The sequence below is a fragment of the Protopterus annectens genome, chromosome 2.part1 (genome assembly GCF_019279795.1).
Source record: "Protopterus annectens isolate FY-2018-M chromosome 2.part1, PAN1.0, whole genome shotgun sequence".
Taxonomy (NCBI): domain Eukaryota; kingdom Metazoa; phylum Chordata; order Ceratodontiformes; family Protopteridae; genus Protopterus; species Protopterus annectens.
The window spans coordinates 678,429,773-678,452,900 of NC_056729.1; positions in this window are offsets into that span (position 1 = coordinate 678,429,773).

Consider the following 23,128-nt stretch of genomic DNA (forward strand, 5'->3'; position numbering starts at 1 on the left):
TCAATATGAACAGCAGTGGGCTCTGAGATGACCCCTGATGTATAGCCCCTCCCACTGGGTACATCTCTGTGAGTCTGAATGCTGTTCATACATGTGTCATTAGGTCCTTGTACATAGCCTATGTTATGTGTCTGCCTACGTTCCTAGGTCTTTGAACAATCACAAGACTGCCCAAATCAACTTTCTTGGGACCTTGTCATATACTTTCTCCAAGTCTAGGTATGCTCAGTTGGACTCTTTCCTCATCGCACTAGCTTCTTTTTTGACTGTCTCACTGCAAACATTGGTTTGGTTGCACAAACATCAGATCAGTTGTGTTTCATCCTGATATTATCCAAACTACTCACTTTGCAGTTGCTGAGTCTAATCCAGTGCCTTTACTTACTGGGAAGAAGCCTACCTAAGCTGCATGTTGGCCACTCTTGTATGTGATCTTGTGATTGTCTCTTGCTAAGCCATGTGTTAGCCATCATCAAGTCATTTGCCCAATAGAAGTCTAGAATGGCCTTTCCTTATTTATTCCTTTTGCCTCAACCATGTGGACCCAAGCAGTCTGCATATTCTGTTCTGTCTGATCTGTGCATTCAGATCTCCATTATCAACTCCAATTCATGTTGTCCTGCTTTAAATGGTAGGTCATGAAACTGCTGTCTAAATGCACTCTTTTCTTTGCTATCACAACACTGTTGTGGGGTATGGGCTGATATTATAAATAGTGCCCTATCCTTACATTGGAGTCTGACTGCCATGAATCTGTCAATACTTCTGATGGCATTACTCACTGTCTTCTGAAACAGATCCATCACCATAATTTGCACACAATTTTTAGTCTATCCTGTCTGAGCAGTTTATCTCTGGATCCCAAATCAAGTGGCATTGCTGGACTGTCCTTCCATCTTGTGTCATGGATACAGATGATGTCCAGCCTCCTCCTTACCATCATGTCATCCACTTCCAACTTGAGTCCTGTCAGTGAACTTATTAGTTCATGTTTGACATGTTGATTGGTTTTACATCCCTATTTCACTCAACAGAGCTATGCCAGGTAGCTGAAGGTGGACAATTGGACACCACCAAGTCAGAAATTCATTGAACTAGGGCAACTGGCCAATAGGAGAACATAGACCCCTCACACCATTAGCATAGATCCCTGGTGTAGAGCAGATCATCAACCCACTTATCACTGTCAAATATCCTTGTCCATTTCTGGCAACATTAATTTTTATATTTAGTGGCTAGCCGTGACACAACACAATCCACATGATCCACGTTTTTCTATCTAGAGGATAAGGCATAACACAGTTGATGTCCAAAGTGGTTGATCTATACAACTCTTAACTCCATTCCCAAGTGAGTTTTAGATGGAAATACACAACATTTTTTGCAGCTGGGAAGAACCCCACAAAGACATAATGAGAATGTGCAAACTCCATACAGGCTATAGCAAGAGGTCAGAATCAAATCTTGTACCTTGTGCATGGGAGGCAAAGACCTTAACCATTATGCTAACTGTGCATTATAGTACTTTATAAAATCCTCAACTCACTTTTACTCAATTTTTATTCATTTTGTACTTTTCCATCTCACACACAAATTTGCACAATTCAAACTGTTCTGTAAGTTCTTTTAATGGTGATGAAGTAGGTTTATTTTCTCTGCACAAATTATCTGCTTTATTTAATGTTAAATTGGATTCTCTTGGTAACTTGCTCTTAGTCTGATAATTTCTGATACCACATACAATTTTATTTTAAAGTAATGGATCATGTAACTCAACAAATTCGCAGTCTTTGGATTGATTATTTAATTCAGTGTGATATAAACACCAATAGACTCTGTGGAACCTGATTGTTGTTTTTAAGACCAATATATATGGTAGATTCTTTGCTGACTTACAATAACTCTGAAAATCATTCTCTCTCACTTCCACTTGAAACTGTAATGTATTATAAACTTTAGTAGCGTCTTCTTTTTTGACATGGAAAAATATAATGAACTGTAGTTTTCTGTGGCTTCTCAGATGTTCCGCTCACATTAAAGAATGAACAGAATTTCTGGAGCCACAAATTCTAGCTTGCAGAGAAATTATTCTGAAGACAGATGATTTTTGGGTGGGGGTGGGGATGCCGCAGTTACACTGTTTCTCAAATGAAGATAAAATTATTTATTCTGATTAGTTGTGATACTATCCAGTACTTGAGTATTTAGGATGACCCAGCTCATGGGAAAGACCAAGACTGCATGTGGCTAAGTTTATCAGCATTTATTTCATAATGTGCAACAGATACTGCATACCAAACTACTAGATGAATACTCTGAGCTCTTAAGGTAAAGGTTTCACATTTCATAAAGCTTTAGATGTACATCACAATCTGTATATTTACCATCGTAATAAGCACCCTGACACCCTTCTTAAATATAAACAACTCCGCAACCTAGCCAAAAAACTTATTATACAGGATAAAAAAAATCATACTATACCAAACTTCAGTCTAATCATTCCATGAACCCCAAACAGTTCTGGAACTCCATCAACTCTCTTCTCAATGCAGGTACCAAAAACAACCCTTGCCCTGACACTACTAAATCTGACCCAGAATTAGCTACTCTATTCAACTCCTTATTCCATAGGAGAACTCACTTAAACCTTCCCAAACAACAACTCCTCCCCCCAACTCAAATCCTCCCCAACCTTCCATCCCAAAAATATTTCATCTCAAACCCATCTCCACCTCATATATAAAAAAACTTCTTTCTAAGCTTAAGTCATGCCCCAATGCCTTTGACAACATCCCCTCACTCTTTCTAAAACTTGCAGCAGACAGCATCGTCATCCCCATTAGCACTTTCATTAATAGATCCATACAGGAATCATATGTTCCAAAACTGTGGCATGCAGCCTTTATCCTACCTCTCCATAAAGGAGGCAAAAATATTAACATCTCCAACTTCCGACCCATAGGAATTCTCTCCCCTATTTCAAAAATTCTTGAGAAATGCATCCACCTCCAGCTCATGCCTTTCCTTACAAATAACCAACTCCTCACCCCAACACAACATGGCTTCCATCCTGGCCATAGCACAATAACTGCTCTTCTCTCTTTTCTAGACATCGTAAACCACACCAGTGACTCTGGAGAACTTGTATGCACAGTCCTCCTTGACCTCTCCAAGGTTTTTCTCCCATACCCACCTCCTTAACCACCTTTATAATCTTAATCTCTCACAAAACACCATTACCTGGTTCAGCAGCTACCTCTCTGATAGATATCAGGCCGTGAAATGGAAGACTGGCACCTCAGCCTTCCTTCCTACCCCAACCGGAGTACCCCAGGTATCCATACTCGGCCCAATGCTCTTTAATATCTTCATTAATGATTTCCATGCAGCCATTCCTAACTCTAAGATAGTACAATATGCAGACAACTCAACTTTAGTTTGCCCTGCTTCGAACCTCCCTGAGCTCCAAACAAAAACTCAAACTGCCTTCTCAGCTACTGAGAACTGGATGCCTCAAAATCACCTCTCTGAATGCCAACAAATCAAAAATCCTAATATTCTCTCCCTCAAAATCTCTCCCCCTCAACAAAACCTCTTTCAATATTATCAGTCATGCCAACTCCACCATAGAAGTTGTTCCTTTTGCTAAACTTCTTGGGGTTACTGTTGACAAACACCTAAAATTTGATACCCACATTCAGCTAAATATTAAGAAAACCCATCAGAAACTTGGCATGCTGTACAAAAACTCCCTCTTCCTCTCCCCTTCAACAAGACCCTCGCCACTACCTGCTTACTACCCTCTCTGAAGTATGGTGCTCCCCTACAAACCAACCTATCTTCCCCCATCGCTTCTAAACTGGAAACCTGTTACAACAAAATCTCAAAGTTCGCCACCACATCCAAATACTCCACCCACCCCTGTATAGCTCTCCACCTGCTGCAATGCTAGAACTTCCCATCTACCTTGACTACCTCCAACTCACCACAGCTCACAAGCTTATTTTAAAACCAGCTAAATGCCCAGCCCTAACCAACATCTTACCATTATACACCCCACACAGAACTCTAAGATCTGCCCACCAAAATCTTATCTCTGTATACAAACCAAATTGTCCCACTGGTCATCTTCTCCTATCCTTTTCCTTAGCCAAAAAATGGAATTCACTCCCTCTGTCTCTAAGAATTTCTGAAAACTTTGAACACTTCAAACCCCAGCTCCATTTTACCTCTCTTATAAATGGAAATGCAATTGCACTCTACCTACCTAACCTGCTTAATACTTGAATACATTCATTACACATAATGTTCCTTCATCCTTACCCTTTAGGGATTAACCTTATTTACTGCCTTCTTACTAATGTTACTTTTATACCATTCACAGATGATTTAAACCTCTATACAATTTTAACTCTGTACTACTGTTCTCCAACCTGTAAACACGTATATATGTATTGCATTTTACTCTCTGTTGGCTGTTTTACTTAGCTTAGTTTTTGCTATTTTATATTTACAATTAGCTTAATTGGTACTATTTCTACTATGTATTATGGAGCTTTTCTCCCTGGGCCTCCACTGAAAATGGGCTCCTTGAGCCCAGTGGACCTCCCCGGTCATCAAACTGGAAATAATAAATAAATAAATGTTTGCCATTAAGCTTCTGATATCTTGAAAGTGTTTATAATTCATCAGCATAAGAGAGAGAACTCCCATTATAAAATACAAGTACCTGCATATCACTACTAAGTTTTTAATTATTTGACACAGCAATGAAGAAGCAAACAGAATCAGATTTGCATAACTAATACCTTTGACCAAGTCAGCAAACAATTACAACAGTTTTTAAGAAAAGAAATGAGGAGACTAAAACAAGTGGAATATGACGTAAATAGTATGCATTTTTTCTTTAGTTGGTCTACCATCAATTAGTCATAAAGCAGGTTATGAAATGTACTTTTCTACCAAGACTAGTTGTTGAGGATGGCACTTACAAAATGGCTGCACACTGATCAACAGCTTAATTTCAGCACTCCCAGAGTGAAAAATCAAACTGAGAAATAAGAGCTAGTAATTCTGACAGCTTGATTAAAATTCAGTTACTGGTTGGCAAGTGCATTGTCTGGATACAAAGAAGAAATTTGGAGAACCTGAAAGAAAATCAACTAGAAAAAAAAAAACACTGACTGGAAAGAATCCTGCAAGTGATCAGCAAAAGGCATTTCAAGCTTCATATCTGGTAAAAGAGATGGCTTCCAATAATTTAGAGGAAAAAATAAATCAAATGTACTCCAAAGTGATTAAAATAAATGAATCATTATATCAGCAGAAATAATAAAAGCCTGGAAAAATATAATAAGCTTTAACTAGCTATTCAGATGAACTGGTAAAACTGCAAAAATCAGAGGTTGAAATGAAGAAAAGGTTTATTAGATTTCTCAAAAAAAACCTGTTTCAAAAAATGATGCGTGCGTGCTGGCACACAGGGAAAACATGAGAGTTTCTGCTGTACTAGAGAAACTGGAAGGAACAGACTGTATTAATTTTATGAAAGCACAAATAAGTAACTGGGCTGGTATTCCATGGCAAGACTTGTTAATTGAAAGGGCACATTGTATGTATACTCCAAACTTGGCCATGAGAAAGCAGCCAAGACCTGTATAAGTAAAGATGCAATCATACTATCAGAGCTTGATAAAACTGTGGAAGAAGGAAAAAGTATTAAAAATTGGAGACAGCAGATTGTTTGTGGAAAATAAGTTTTCATTGTACAGGTGGCAGAAGAGAAACACATTTATCCCAGTAATTAGGAAATGTCAAGAGGCAGGTATGAGACTGAAGTTATTGTATCCAGCTATTTTTTTCCTGGAGGATCAAATATATTTTTGATACAGAACAGGCTAAGGAGGAAATACAAAAGTTTAGCCAACAAAAACTGAGCCAGCAAACAGAAGAAGATTCTGATTCCCATTCTTCTGACAATAAAGCTCATACAGACACTTTGCCAGTGAAAGCTTTTCTGATGTTCCAAAGGTAAATGTTTGAGAGATAGAAAAAAAAAACACATGAGCTGACTAGAAGAATCAGATGTACCTTGGACTTGTACCAGAATCTGGTGTTGGGAGATGAAGATGAACAAGAAATGGATTGGCAACATTGAAATTAGTGAATAAATGTGAGATTATAAAGCATCAATTGCATTTGTGAAATATGGCTTTGCAAGAAAAATTGGCTGAAAAAGATTGGACTTTTCTTGACGTTGTTAAACTTGTCAGTGGAATGTAAAGCATATTCCCCACTTTATGTCATTATTGTTTATAAGGACAACAAATGGAAAAAACTAACTGCAAACAAAACATTTTTTGTTAATTATATTTGTATAAAACATTTCATGATAAAAACTCCATGTTATGCAGCAAAGCAGTTTTGTGTAGTATGTAGTAAGGGGGATCTTAAACGTGGGGATGGGGGAACTTTTCAGTGATCGTTATATGTGATAAAGCTATTAAAGTAAGCACATACTTTTTAGTTGTAAGGAGTATAGGCTTTACAATACAATAACAGAAGAAAAGCTGGACAAAAGCAAGTTTAAATTAATAAGCTGTGATCTTGGGCTACTGGAGTGAGGGGTTCTAAAATTGGACTGATTATATTTGTAGAGTTGAGATGTTTCCTTTATTTTTGCAAAGGGGATGTCTGGATTAACACCCTTGGCTTATTCTATACACAAGTTCTTTTTTGTAAGTAAGTAGACTTGAAAAATAAGGCAAAATGATGAAAGCCATGAGAAGGATTAAGTTTCTTGAATATGCAATACCATTAGCTTGTTTTTCTCCATTAGCAAATATTCATTGGAAGTCAATATGTCTGCAGCTGAAAGCAGCTGTAGATTATATTCTGTGCTGGTTGAAATTACAAAGATTCCTTCCTGCATCTGCAGACATGTTAGCTTTTTTTCTCTCTCTTTCTCTTTGCTGACTGTGTTTCCATGGAGACAAACTGCAGGTACAAGTTATTAATCTTGAGTGTTCTGAGCATTCTTTGATGAGGGAAATGCGTAATTTAAAAGTATAAAGGCAAGCAGTTCAGCAAAAAATAAAGTTCAAAATTATTTGAAGTGAATAGGAAATAGCAGATTCCCTAGCAGCCTTAATGCATATAATTTAGTTTTATTTAAAGATAACCACTGCACTTTTTTCTTAGGGCTAAAGGTTAATGTTTTCTGAAAGCATACAAGCTGTTGTTCACATCTGGGAGGGGAATAGGGATAGGATTGTTGGAAGCTGGGAGTAAGGAAAGTGATAAAAGATCTGGAAGGTTTTGTTTAACAGTATTGTAAAAAGAAGAGAAGCACCAAAGTACTGGAAGAAAGCTGGAGTGGCTGTAATACCAAAATATGTCGCAGTCATACAAGTGCATGTAATTGATGCCCTCATCTGTGTGTGTTGGGGGGGGGGTGCAAAGGTGCTTAACTGTCCTTGATTTCGCAAAATGTCTCTTTTTTTGTTTTTTTTTTTTTTGGAAATTTTGGTCCATTCGTCATAACATTTGTGGTTTTGCTGACAAATCGATGAGGACTACAATCACTAAGTAATTATGACAGACATTTGCGTTTCAGGTTTAGCAGCATTCAAAAAAGTACATTGATGCAAATCCTGATATTCTAGTAAGTTTCTAATTATAGAAAGGCAATAACTGCAACTGATGTTGGTCTTTTGTCCTCCATTTCTGTTTAACTTCTTCCTTGATTCTTGAGATAAGAGGTTGAGACATATAGTGTGTGTGTGTGTGTGTGTGTGTGTGTGTGTGTGTGTGGGGGTGCAAACTTTATTCTTATAGCAATGATCTGTAAAAATAGGTTCCATGGGGGGTGCCTGTGGATGAAAATGCATTTGTTCAGTTTAAGCAGTTATTATTCTGGCATTGAATAAGTAAAATCAGTTTGTGTGAATCCAAATGGAACACATTACTGTGGTTATTTTTAACAATGACAGATATCGGAGGTTTGTACATTCAATAAGGTGGCTATAATTGATCAGTATGGAGATTGTTTGTGCTGAAAATAATGGAATGTTTGTGGGAAGGGGTTGCAGTATATATAAACATTTATCCATAATCAAACAGATGCTATGGCAGAGTCCAAAAACTATTGAATGACATACACCCTCAAACTATTGAGGGATATACACCATCTGGCTCATGGACTGTTCAAACTCCTGCCAACAAGGAAGTGGTACAGAAGCATTAGATGCAGGAGATCCAGATTTCATAATAGCTTCTTCCCACATGCTATCAGACTGCTGAATAAAAAACCCATAGCCTAACGTGCTACATGGGTAAAACATTTGTGATGTTATTCTTGTTTACATAAACTCACTGAATTCTTCACTTCATACATCTCTCTCTGCACTAGGAAAACTGTGAACTGTTAAGTTTATGCTATACATTGGTGGTGGGTAAATTTACATGTGTGCCTTTCTTATTTACTGTAGTACTGATTTTTGAATATCCTCATATTTCTACTGAGTCTATTCCTGCTGTTGTATTTGTTATGTTTCTGATGTAAATACAGCTTCCAAATTTGTTTTACTTTATTTACTTTTTGTATCTTTTTTTTATTTTTATTTAATTTAATGTATTTTTTATTAATTTAATCTATCTTCCTTCTGTAAAATGTCATTCATATGGTATGAGCCTGAGTATAAAAATGTCATGCAGTGATACACACTTTTTCCTCTGTGTTGATCTGTATGACAGTAAAGTTTACTTTGACTTTGATAATCTTTTTCACTTTCTATTAAGTCAGACATCAGCCTTAAGTGCCTGTCAGTACCAGTCTGAGCAGGATGTACTGTTACTTTGTATTCTGGTTCAATTTTTAGCTGTGATTCTTTCTGTGTGGAGTCTGAATGTACACCCTGTTCCTGTGTGGAGTACGAATGTACTCCCTGTCTCTGCATGAAGTGTAAATGTACTCTCTTTGTCTGTGTGGAGTATGAATGCACTCCTTCTCTCTCTGTGGAGTGTGAATAAACTCCCTGTCTCTGCATGGAGTGTGGATGTGTCTGTGTGGAGTGTGAATGCACTCCTTGTCTCAGTGTAGAGTGTGAATGTACTCCTTGTCTCAGTGTGGAGTATGAATGTCCCTGTGTCCCTGTGTCTGTGTGGTGTGTGGATGTACTCCTTGTCTCAGTGTGGAGTATGAATGTACTCCCTGTCTCTGCATGGAGTGTAAATGTAGTCTGTCTGTGTGGAGTATGAATGTACTCCTTCTCTCTCTGTGGAGTGTGAATGTACTCCCTGTCTCTGCATGGAGTGTGGATGTACTCCCTGTGTCTGTGTGGAGTCAATGTACTCCTTGTCTCACTGTGGAGTATGAATGTACTCCCTGTGTCCTTGTGGGAGTGTGGATGTACTCCCTCTGTCTGTGTGGAGTATGAATGTACTCATTGTCTCTCTGTGGAATGTAAATGTACTCCTTGTCTCAGTGTGGACTTTGAATGTACTCCCCATCTCTGTGAGGAGTGTGGATGTACTTCTATAATATATGGCTCTGGCCATCTGTACTTTTACTCTCATACAAATCTAGCAGCAGAGGAGTACACAGAAGGTAATTATCCCTTTTTGAAGGGGCAGGAAGACAGGCACTATTACCAAACAAGATTTATATATCTTTGCGTATGTCTTCTCATTTTATTGAGGGACTACTATTTTGTCAGCTTTGAACATTAAGCTTTAGACATAGCTTATTTTTCCTTGAAAAAAAATAAGACTGAATTTCTTTATTTGGGAAATTTTCCCCTCCCTGCAGCTAACCATCTAGGAATCCTGGTACCCTTCCTCATTTTCAAGGTCTGCCAACTCCTCCTGCCCCCATTAGCCTTACTCTGATAAGGAGATCAGGACATCTCAGCTCTCTGCCATACTGCATGCATGTACCAGAATCTGGTGTTGGGAGATGAAGATGAACAAGAAATGGATTGGCAACATTGAAATTAGCGAATAAATGTGAGGTTATAAAGCATCAATTGCATTTGTGAAATATGGCTTTGCAAGAAAAATTGGCTGAAAAAGATTGGACTTTTCTTGACGTTGTTAAACTTGTCAGTGGAATGTAAAGCATATTCCCCACTTTATGTCATTATTGTTTATAAGGACAACAAATGGAAAAAACTAACTGTAAGCAAAACATTTTTTGTTAATTATATTTGTATAAAACATTTCATGACAAAAACTCCATGTTATGCAGCAAAGCAGTTTTGTGTAGTATGTAGTAAGAGGTATCTTAAACGTGGGGATGGGGGAACTTTTCAGTGATTGTTATATGTGATAAAGCTATTAAAGTAAGCACATACTTTTTAGTTGTAAGGAGTATAGGCTTTACAATACAATAACAGAAGAAAAGCTGGACAAAAGCAAGTTTAAATTAATAAGCTGTGATCTTGGGCTACTGGAGTGAGGGGTTCTAAAATTGGACTGATTATATTTGTAGAGTTGAGATGTTTACTTTATTTTTGCAAATGGGATGTCTGGATTAACACCCTTGGCTTATTCTATACACAAGTTGTTTTTGTAAGTAAGTAGACTTGAAAAATAAGGCAAAATGATGAAAGCCATGAGAAGGATTAAGTTTCTTGAATATGCAATACCATTAGCTTGTTTTTCTCCATTAGCAAATATTCATTAGAAGTCAATATGTCTGCAGCTGAAAGCAGCTGTAGATTATATTCTGTGCTGATTGAAATTACAAAGATTCCTTCCTGCATCTGCAGACATGTTAGCTTTTTTTCTCTCTCTTTCTCTTTGCTGACTGTGTTTCCATGGAGACAAACTGCAGGTACAAGTTATTAATCTTGAGTGTTCTGAGCATTCTTTGATGAGGGAAATGCGTAATTTAAAAGTATAAAGGCAAGCAGTTCAGCAAAAAATAAAGTTCAAAATTATTTGAAGTGAATAGGAAATAGCAGATTCCCTAGCAGCCTTAATGCATATAATTTAGTTTTATTTAAAGATAACCACTGCACTTTTTTCTTAGGGCTAAAGGTTAATGTTTTCTGAAAGCATACAAGCTGTTGTTCACATCTGGGAGGGGAATAGGGATAGGATTGTTGGAAGCTGGGAGTAAGGAAAGTGATAAAAGATCTGGAAGGTTTTGTTTAACAGTATTGTAAAAAGAAGAGAAGCACCAAAGTACTGGAAGAAAGCTGGAGTGGCTGTAATACCTAAATATGGTAAAGACCCATCTTACCCAGCTTCATATAAGCCCATTATGATTCTAAACCATGCTTATAAAGTGTTTATTTCTATAATGGCTAAAACAATGGCAAAGGTGATGCCAAAATTGATAGATATGGATTAATGTGGTTTTCTGGAGGGGAGAGAAACATTTGACAACATTAGTAGAACAATGATGGTCCAGAAGAAAGCAAAATGTAAGAAAATACCACTGTTGTTAGTGGGTCTTTATGTAGAGAATGCATTCTACAGAATAAACTGGGATTTTATGAGCAGGGCAATGGAAACATTTGTATTCCCTGACAAAATAATAAGGTTAATTAGCAGGATATATGAGAGATTAAAGGTGAAAATTAAAGTAGGGGGCTCCATCTCTGTTAAGTTCTGTTTATTTGTGTTATATTTAGAATCATTGGCAAAGAAAACAAGAGACTCAGAAATTCAGGACTGTAAGTGTTATGGTAATTAAGAAAACTTGGCTTTATTTTCAGAAGATATTATTTTGTACCAGATAAAAATAGCAAAGGACATTTCAATGTTGTGGAACATTCTGGGGCAGTTTCAAATCTTGTCAGGATACAAAATTAATGAAGATAAAGCAAAGGCAATAGCTTTAGAGTATGCACCTACACACAAACTGGTTCGGCAGTACCCATAGTTATAAGGACATAATAAAATGAAGCACTTAGGAGTATGAGTTAAAAAGGATTATGTTATGACAGCTAAGGATACGTGGGAAGAGATTAATCAAATGTAATACAAAAACTGAGAAACTGGAAGCTCTCTTTTATGGATATGGATAATAAGATACAAGTAGTGAGAATGTTTTTAGTCACTTTAATTTTAAACACAGATTAAGCATATTTTTATCACCCAGAGGAGAAATTGTGGATAGCGATTAATTAACAGTTGAAGGATTTTATCTGGGAGGGGAAGAGGGCAAGAGTCATGTGGGTTAAGTTGACCTTTCCAACAGAACAAGGTAGTTTGAAATTGCCTGATTTGAATAGGTATTTCAGAGATACACAATTGAGGCTCCTATACATATCACAAGCAAAAAGCTTTAATTTAAAATAGGAAGGGATGATGACGAAATGGGTAAGCTCAAGAAATAAGGAGAGACAGTGATTTTGGATGCAGATCCTTAAGGAGAATAACAATATCCATGCAGAATATTAATAATCATAAAGTAGAGGAAAGTATTCTAAGAACTTAGCCAATAAGGAATGGAGAGAGGAAATTCTGCAGATAGGGATGTCTGCAATTAGGATTACAGAGAATAAGCAAAAGGAGGCTGGAATTTACTGGAGAAAACTGTCAGAGGAACCAAGGTATTGGGAACAATTAGAGAGGCAAAGATAATAGAATGGGAAGAGGCCAATAATTCATTTTGACTGCAGGCTAGAGAGTGCCATCTCTATCAAGGATTGATAGAGTATGGCAAAGAGAAAAGAATAATGGCATCCTAAGTTTAAAAAAAAGCTAGCACTGGCAACGTTTTCAGTAGAATCTTGAACAGCAGCTGCTGTTAAAAAGGGATAATTAGTAAGGCATATCAAATATTGCATGGTAACTATAGGAATCAATCACAGGAGGTCAGAATGGATTGGGAAGAGAGACTGAATAAGCAATTCACAAAGAAACAATGGGAGGATATATGTATGTATGGCTACCAAATATGCAACAAAATCTATAAGATTTAGGATCTTTGCCTGGAAGTGTTTGCATAAGTATTTTTATACTCCAAGCAGACTCCATAGAAATTGTCCTCAAGTAGATTGCATACATTGGAGATGTGATGAGACAGAAAGAGGTAACTGGGAACATATTTTTTGGGAGTGTAATGAGTTGGCAGACTTTAAAAAAAATCCTGCAGTAGGCTTGGTCAGAAACACTTTGTGAGCCAACTGGTGTAACTAAGGAAATTATTTTTTGAGCTGTGATACAGAATTGATTGTCTACACTTAGTAAGGCCTTGCTGAGTTTAATTCTGGTGACTGCCTAAAAAGCAATTACTAGAAAACAGAAATCAAAGTGTAAACCAACCATACTTGAAGTAGTGAATATTGTAACAGAGATAAAAGAACTGGAAGTGGTATCTTTACAAAAGGGTAGGAGCAAATTACATAGAAACAAAATGGGAACTGTGAGAACAATACAAGCAGAATAATGTTTTGGAGGAGGAATGAGGTTTAAGGAAAGGCAGGAATTGAATGATCTATGTAATGTTTCACTGACAATGACTAAATAGATTATATGCAATGTATACTGTTTGCAACTTAGACTATGACAATATGGTATGTTTTCATTTATTGATTGCCTATATCATAAGTGATAATTCAGTAAAGATGTTTCTTGTTTAAAAAAAAGAAATACAGTATCAGTTGCTCAAAAGGTAGCACACTTCCCTTTGATCCTAGAAGAGCAATAGATGTGCTTGTCTTCATTTTCCAATCATGACACTGCAGTGCAACATTTTTATTTTACATTTATTGACCGGGATAGTCCGACTGGATGTATGTCCATTTTCAGTGGAGGCCCGGGGAGTATAACTCCAGTAACATAAGGATGGTGCTGCATTCCTGAGCATTCTATCCTTTGGATGAGATGTTAAACTAAGGTCTTGAATGCCAAAGGTGATGGTAGCTCAGGTAGACATAAAAGGTCCCATGGCAATTATTGGGAATAGTAGGGGTACTTTATTTGTGATTCAGTTGCACATAAATTCATATCTCAATACACACACACACACACACACACACACACACACACACACACACACACACACACACACACACACACACATTAATACATACAATTTGATGACTTTTTCTCTTTTCGTACTTCTCAAAATTCATATTTTCACTTTTTTCTAACTTCTGAAAATAGTAGGGGAATTTTTTCACTGCCCTTGCCAAATTCTTCCTAGTCAGTATGAATACCACCTTTGATGTCTCCTGAAATGAGGTTATAGGCCATAGGCCTAGTGGGGCTAAATGGTCAACAAAAGTTAAATAAAAAAATACACTCAGTACATTTTAGTTAAATGGTGCTGCTTTTAGTTTATACTTAATGGAAAATGAAAAAAAATGTAAAGTAATGCTGCTGAGAGCTTTGAAATGTGGCACAGAGGTATGAAGCCTTTACTGCAATCCAGGCAACTAGGGTTCAGTTAAACAACCAAGCAGTGGAGAATGAGGCAGGGAGGAAAAGGAATGAAGAGGTATGGCCTACTCACTTCTCCTGCTGGGTGGAGAGGGTAGCAGATGCTCAGGGAACATATGGGAAAGTGCAATGTCTCCGGTGATGTTCAGGAAAATACACCTCCCATGCATGAGGGGAGGGGGTGGGGACCTTGCTGGCAACATCCCTTATGGAAGTGAGAGACAACCAGTGCAGACAGTGCATTGCATGCTACACCCCCTCCCCCCACACACACATACACACTCTACAAGCTGGGCATTTGAGGTGGATGGTAGAACAATAGGTTAACTCTTGTCCTGGTGATGGGGAATAAATTAGCTGATTGGCAGGGAGAGAGCTGATAGTCAACAAGCAATGGGGACAAAGAGTGATAAAAAAGAACACACAGATGTAGCTGCCAGTGTTGTCCTCTACTGAATGATTAAATTCCAAGACACCCAAAAAAGCGAATGTTGACTCACAAAATATACAAAAGCTGCCAAAATGAAGGAAACACACTCCAGTAAGATAAAGTAAAATAAAATAAGATAGTTAGATTTTATTCCAAAGTTTTCCAAATGGTAAGCGCTTTCACAATAACATAGTAATGCTTCATCAGACCAAGAGTAACTGCAAGTAGATGTCCTTACATAACAATTCAAAAATTAAACAGCCATTCAGAAATGTGCAAAACCAAACGTCAATTAAAATTTAAAGACATAGGCATTCTAATTCATATCTCGAAGCCTGAATGCTCAAATTCATGTAAACTAAAACATAAAATGTCAAGCCTCAATTAAATACCCATGCAACATATTAAATATGTATATATGTGTACTTTAATAACCAAAAATTCTAAAATAAATGTTTAATAAATATCTAATAAAGTCAGAAATATTATAAAATATTATTCCATATGTATATATATATATATATATATATATATATATATATATATATATATAAAGCATAAAATAAATTAATATATAAAAATCTAACTATCTTATTTTATTCTACTTTATCTTACTGGAGCATGTTTCCTTCATTTGGGCAACTTTTGTACATTTTTTGAGCCAACGTTCGCTTTTTTGGGGTAATTGGATTGTTATAGGGATATGGCAGAAGGAAACATTGTGAAGGATGGAGTGACTACAGGGATTTTAGCGGAGAATATAACAAGTAATAATCGTCTTTTCAATTTTTTGAAAGAAGCACGGAATCCCCTATTAACGGAAGAGATAGCAACTCTTCAGCAGGTACCTATTTCATATAGCAACAAAGACACCTCCATACATAATTTGAAAAGTAGTATAGAGAATAACATTTATAAGCATAAATGCTTGCAGTGCCAAAGGTTCCATCTAGAAGCATGCATAGGCTTAAATATTGTACCTAGAGGACTTTGAGTGTTAAATATGCCCTCATATGGTACTACGTATCCTGTACTGCTGGCAAAATGGCAGCAGATTAACTTGGATACAAGTAAAGCCTATTTACAATTATTGGTTGATTTCTTTTACCCACATGAACTGGACTTAACAGAACAGATATCTAACTAACAACGAGAAATGGCATAAATAGCTAGGGAAGAGAATACTGAACTTTTTGTTAATGATCTAATAGATAAAATTGGCGTTTATGAACAGAGATTTCTTACTCAAAAGAAACACAAGATTGCCAGAAATTAACAAGACTTTTCTAATCAACATGTCTTCACCTGGCCACGATCGAGAGATGGAACTTTACAACCTATAACTATTCAGAATGCTTCTAGTGTACCACATATTAATCAGCAGTCTGCATTAGTGCTTCAATCTAGTGTATGCACTAATGCTGATACTGTAAGATCGATGGAGACTAAAGGCTCGAATAGTGTTACAGTGTCTACATCATCTTCAGCTACTGTAAATACACAAGAGCAGGAATCTTCAGTTTACTCTACCACCTCTATGGAGAGAACAAGGCTCTAAAACATTTAACAGTAACTCCAATGCTACTGGTGGAATAGTTGTTCGACGTAAGATTTTGAACCAACAAAACCAGTAGGTTTTTCCAACCCTACCGCTACCTTTCAAGAATCAGCAGAAGAGGTCAGAAGGGCAGGACATAATACGTGGGAATAACAAACACAAGGAACTTCCAGGTCCTGCAAACCCCCGAACATTGAAAAAGATGTGGGGGTATCAAGACAATTAATCTGGAATATTTCCAGGTATGTATTTAATGGCGCTGAGAGCTCACTGTTGAATAGAGGCTGACATAAGTGAACTTTTAATTGAACTTCGTCTATGCAGCAGAAATGTAGCATTGAAGTTATTGTATAACACACGAGAACATTCCTATGTTTTCAGTTACAGGAAACCTAGTTTATTTGTTATTTATAAAAGCATGTGAAAATGATATATATAATGTAGTGAATCAATTTAATATTAATAATAGAATGAATCTAACATCATCTGAACACCATGCTATTGATAATCTGCAAAATAGTCATATTGTGATCCAACCATCAGATAAGGGTAGGCCTATTGTGGTATTGGACTCTGACTATTATTGTGAAACCATGCTTAAGATGCTATCTGATATTACTACTTTTAAGAGAGTTGATGTTAATATTGTTGGAATTTTGCGAGATAGGATTGTCAGTGATTTAACAGAATGTTTATCTATAGGATTACTTGATAGATAACAATTTTTTTATGGTAGCAGAACCTTTAATACCTCAAATAAAAGGGCCGTCTAAGATCCATAAGGATGCATATAAACCACCTCTATGCCCCATTGTTGCAGGGGCTGGATGGCTGACTGAGCCAATTTTAGTATACCTAGATGGGGAACTTAGGTATACCCTTGATGAATGCCCTGCAGTTCTGAGAAATACAGAACATTTTTTAAGAGACCTCTATAATGAATATCATGACTGTTCTAAAGCAAAATTGTTGGTTACACTAGATGTAACCTCTTTGTTTATTTGTATTCCCAACAATTAAGGTGTAGATATGGTACAAAGATTTATGTTAAGGTTGAGGAAGTTAACCCCCACACATATAGATTTCTTATGCATGTTGTTAGAGATGGGCTTAGAGTATAACATATTTATATTTCAGAATGTATGTTATTGGCAAACAGCTGGTGTCGCTATGGGCACCAGCTGTGTAAATACATATGCCAATATTGTCATGGCTGAATGGGAATATGAGTTCATCTTTAATATGCAGAATCCATATATTGGATTTTATTGATGATTTGTTGATGATCTCTTTCTCAGTTGGGAGGGAGATGAAGATGCTTTAATAGAATTTTATAATTACCTGAATCCTACTAGTACCTTCTTGAAATTTACTATGAAACACTCTGCAAATTCTATGGAGTTTTTAGATGTTCTAGTGATATAAACGGGTAATTCAATGTCTACTAAATTATATAGGAAGATATGCTATTGTCCAGCATATTTGCATTGACATAGATTGGTGGGTGAACTTATTGAAGGGGTGAAGAATAAAAGGGCAAGTGGTTTATTTAAACCAATTTTACAGTTAAAAGAGAATGAAACAACTATTGAATCTAGAGTGGACTTGCCAGATGATTTGACCACCTCTTTTGATTGCCCACTTTTACATGACTTTAATAATGTAAAGAGCTTTGAGAAAGAGGGTTCATTCGCATCTAGTTTTATTACCACGTTTTCTTTGGATGCTCCATCTTTAAAAACAATTATTTTCAAAAATTGGTGTTATTTATCAGAAGATCAATCAATTAGTAAACACATTAATGAACATCCTCAAGTGGTTTTTCGTAAGGGATGTAATTTGAAAGCACTTTTGGAAAATAATAATTCCAATGTGCACCGTCCACAGAAAGGGATAATCAAATGTGAAAATTGTCATTGGTGCAAGTATATAAAAGTGAGTAATTCATTTACAGTAAAAGGAAAAAAGTTTTACATCAATGGGAAGTTTAATTGTAACACTAGGGGGGGGGTCTATCTTAGTTTGTGCTCTAAATGCCAGGCTTTTTATATAGGGAAAACTGATAGACCACTGAAAAACAGAATTTATGAACACTACTATGCAATTAACAAAGGGAACACTACCAATGCCCTAGCTAGGCACATTTTATCATTCCCTGAGCATGAATTTTTATTTATGGCTATTGAAAAAGTATCTGAGAATGGAAGAGGGGGACCGACTAGCCTAAAACTTGAAGAAAAATAAGTTTTATGGCAGTTGAAATTAAATGCTTTGGTCTCACCAGGTTTAAATGATGTAATATCTATCAGGAGCACTTTAAAACTTAAAGCTTTATTAAGATAAAAAATATACTGAATTTCACGAGAAAATAATTTAACATAGTATCTATGAATATATTTATGTAGTTTACACTTTACAATTTATGTTCTTTTACTTTAAATTGAGGTAAGGTTGTTTCAGGAAATGATGTTTCAGGAAATAATGTTTCAGGAAATGATGTTTCAGGAAATGATGTTTCAGGAAATGATGTCATGTTTTTAAAGTATTTAAGGGTTGATTTTTTGTTTGTGAATTGTCTGAAGAAGTTTACATATTTTTAGTAAACGAAAGCACTAACATACAGTTTTTGTTTCCTAGCGTGGTGCTTTTTCCATGTTTTATTTTTTATTTGCTTTAGCTAAGCACACGTTAAAGGAAGGACCACAACATACGTTCTTATTCCAGGCATTACAAGTGGTAAAAGAGAATACTAGAATGAGTGATATTGTAAATAGAACTGAGACTCTAGAACTACAATGGATTCTAAGATTAGGTTCTCATAGGGGACATGGTCTAAATGACAGTGTTCCCCTTAAACCTGTTTTGAAATCCAGAAGAGTCAACAAATGTAAAAAAGGTTTATATCATCACTAGCCATTATATTGTTGAAATATTTTATGTTACGCATATATTATATATGTACTTATATATATGCGTGCATGTATAAGTTATATATAGGTTTATGTTTATATGTATGTGCTGATATATATTTATATATTAATTTCTTTTATGCTTTATATATATATATATATATATATATATATATATATGGATATATACATATGGAATAATATTTTTATAATATTTCTGACTTTATTAGATATTTATTAAACATTTATTTTAGAATTTTTGGTTATTAAAGTACACATATATACTTATTTAATATGTTGCATGGGTATTTAATTGAGGCTTGACATTTTACGTTTTAGTTTACATGAATTTGAGCATTCAGGCTTCGAGATATGTCTTTAAATTTTTATTGACGTGTGGTTTTGCACATTTCTGAATGGCTGTTTAATTTTTTAATTGTTATGTAAGGACATCTACTTTCAGTTACTCTTGGTCTGATGAAGCAATACTATGTTATTGTGAAAGCGCTTACCATTTGAAAAACTTTGGAATAAAATCTATCTTATTTAATTTTACTTTATCTTAGTGGAGCGTGTTTCCTTTATTTGGGCAGCTTTTGTTCATTGACTGATTAAATTATTGATAAACAAGAAGTTATATATATAAAACTACAAAAACTACTACCACTATAAAAGGCTCACTTATTGTGTCCAAAGTAAAACTTCCAGCAACAAACGAATAGGAAGACACAGAGACAGCTGATATATCCAGTTCAAAACTTTTACTGCAGTGCAACAAAACACAAGCGCTTTCATCAAACAGACATCATCAGGTGTATTACAAAAGCACTAACAAACACACCCCTATTTATACATCAAATGTCACATGATACAAATTCAAATTTAAAACCACAAGTTTAAAGACACAACACATATAAAAGACATATAAATTTAATTTAAAAACATACATAAATAATACATACTAAAACTATACTTCAATAATATGAAACAGCTTGAAAGAACGGTTGGTGCTCAAAGGCAAACTTGTAATCCAAAACAAAGAGGCACCAAAGATCCACAGGCACAAAACGTTTAATAATAGACAGGAACCAGCACGATAATAACAGAAATGTAGATGCACTCAGAATACAATAAAAACCATTAACGTTGTATAAAAGTGTCATTTTCGTCATCAACTTCATCATATAGCAATTAGTATTCCATCAATCCCCTTAACTTATAGGGCCAGCAATTAGTTGTCATCCAATGAAATGTAAATTCAGTTAAATAAATATTTAAATGTTTATGCATTAAAAATATATACAGAATGAATAAATATAAGAGATATATTATAGAAATTAATATTTGTTTTAAAAAAATTACTGCTATTTAATCATAAAACATTAAGTTTGTATAAAAATTGTGTAAAAAAGTATATGTATAGTGAAATATAAAATAGCACACATTTTTTTTAAAATAGTATACACTTGCACCCTCTAGTGGTTTGTGTTAGTATATACCTGTCAACATTACAAATCCATGTTTCAAGAAAATAATTTAAAAATATCTCAATTAGATATGAGTAAAATAAGTGACTCTTGTAATAATTTTATTACAACAAGTAAATAAAGATGTTGTTTTTCCTCATAATTTAGCAGATCATAATTTAAGTACTGGACCCAGGGAGATCATGTCATTCAGGCCTGGGAACCTGGTGGACTCAAGTACAATTTGCCAAAATAATTCTCTGTATTCCACTCGTGTTTCCCACATTCCTCCCCTGGGGTCAATTTCCACCACCTCTAACACAAAAAACTGGAATTTGGCTTCTGTACAAGTACAAGTATGTTTGTACAATGCATTACTGTCCTTCTTGGTCCTGATGTCATATAGGTGTTCATAAATCATTTGTTTCAACTTTCTTTCACTTTTACCAATATAAAAAGACCCACATTCTTTACATATCGATAAATATATGATTCCTTTTGTATTACAGTTTGCAAATGTGTTCAAGTAAAGTTTCTTTTTCCTTGCCTCTAGGTAATAATAGTCGCCAGTTGTTAAATGAGTACAAAAATGACATGTTCCACATTTGAACAGCCCTCTTTTGTTTGATAGTCTTTTGATGTCAAATTTCTTTGAACCCTTCTCTATTAGGTTTTTTATGGTATTGCCTTTATGGTAAACATATTTTAAGTTGTCATCAAATATGTAGTTGAGATCAGATATTTTAGCAAAATTTCCCCACTCTTTATCTATTATTTTCCTTATCAGACCAGATTGGCCGTCATATGTTGTTATAATACCTGCGCTGTACATATCTGTTGAGTTCACTTTAAAAGGCATTGCTGTTTGTTTTACCACTGTACCTATGATTGGGGCAAACCTAGTGTTCCTACCATGTATTCTTCCTGATGTATTTCATCAAAAAAACTACCAGGGTAACCCCTATTCAAAAATTGTTCTTTTAACCATTCACATTCCTTGTTGAACCACTCATTATCAGAAGTCATCCTACTTATACAAACCAACTGTCCCTTAATCACCCCTCTTTTTTGAGAGTAGGGGTGGGAACTAGTGTAGTGCAAGTAGGAATTGGAAAATGTATCTTTTCTATATACTTTCGAAACAAATTGATTTCCATTTTTTGTGATGGTTATATCCAGGTAGTTTAATATGTGGTATTCAAATTTGTGTGTGAAGCTTAAAAAACTCGTTGTGTTGTTAAGATATTTAAAAAAGTTTACAAAGGAAGTTTGGTCACCTTTCCACAGAAAACACAGGTCATCCAAGAATCTACCATAAAGCAACCAATGGTCTTTGTATATGGAATTTAACAAAAAGTGGTTTTCCCAGTAAGCCATAATGATATTAGTGTATGTAGGGGCACAAGGTGCACCCATAGCCACACCTCTCACTTGTTTGAAGTATTCCCCTTCAAAAAATATGAAGTTGTACTTCAACACAATTTCCATGAGTACCAATACAGTTCTAAATTCACTATGTGTTAAAGCTTGGTATTCTACCAACATTTCTTCAAACCATTCTAAACCAATGTCATGGGGAATACTAGTGAAAAGGTCTATAACATCCAAGGTACCAAAGGATAATTCATTAGAGCATAGTGAATGATCTAACTTCCCTAATAAATCCCAAGAGTCCTTTAAAATATTCTAGTCGTTGGTAACCAGCCCCTTGACTTTTAGGTCCACATATTTTGCAAGAGGTGCAGTTACAGAACCCTCAGCTGATACTATTGCTCTCAAAGGTGGGTCATTGATGTCTTTATGTATTTTCGGAATTCCGAAAATAGATGGTACTCTGGGTTTTTCGACTTTCAAGTATCTAAAAGTATCTAAATCAATCGACCCTTCCATGAGCAAGTCATTAAGAAGCATGTGAATCTCTTTATAGGCTATGTTATTCTCATTTATGGAGGTTCTAACATATTTCTCTGAATTATTTAAATTTTCCATCATTTTACCTTCATATGTTATGTATTCCATAAATACCACTCCCCCACCTTTGTCGGGTTTCATGACTCTAAGGTTTTTGTCATTACAAATTTCTCCCAACATAGTTTTTTCTGGTAATGTTAGGTTGTATTTCACATGGTTTTGTTTCAATGATGTTCTTAGTATATTCTCTAATGTTCTTTCAAAATTTTTTAGTTGGGGGTGTAATGGGGGGTTAAAGGTACTCTTTCATCTTAAACTGTTCTCATTAATTTGGTTGATTTTACCATTAAAAATTAGTTGTAAATTCTTTTTCCTTAGGAATAGTTTAAGATCCACTAATAAATTAAAAATGTTGGTTTTCTGTACCGGTATAAACCCAAACCCTTTAGAAAATAAG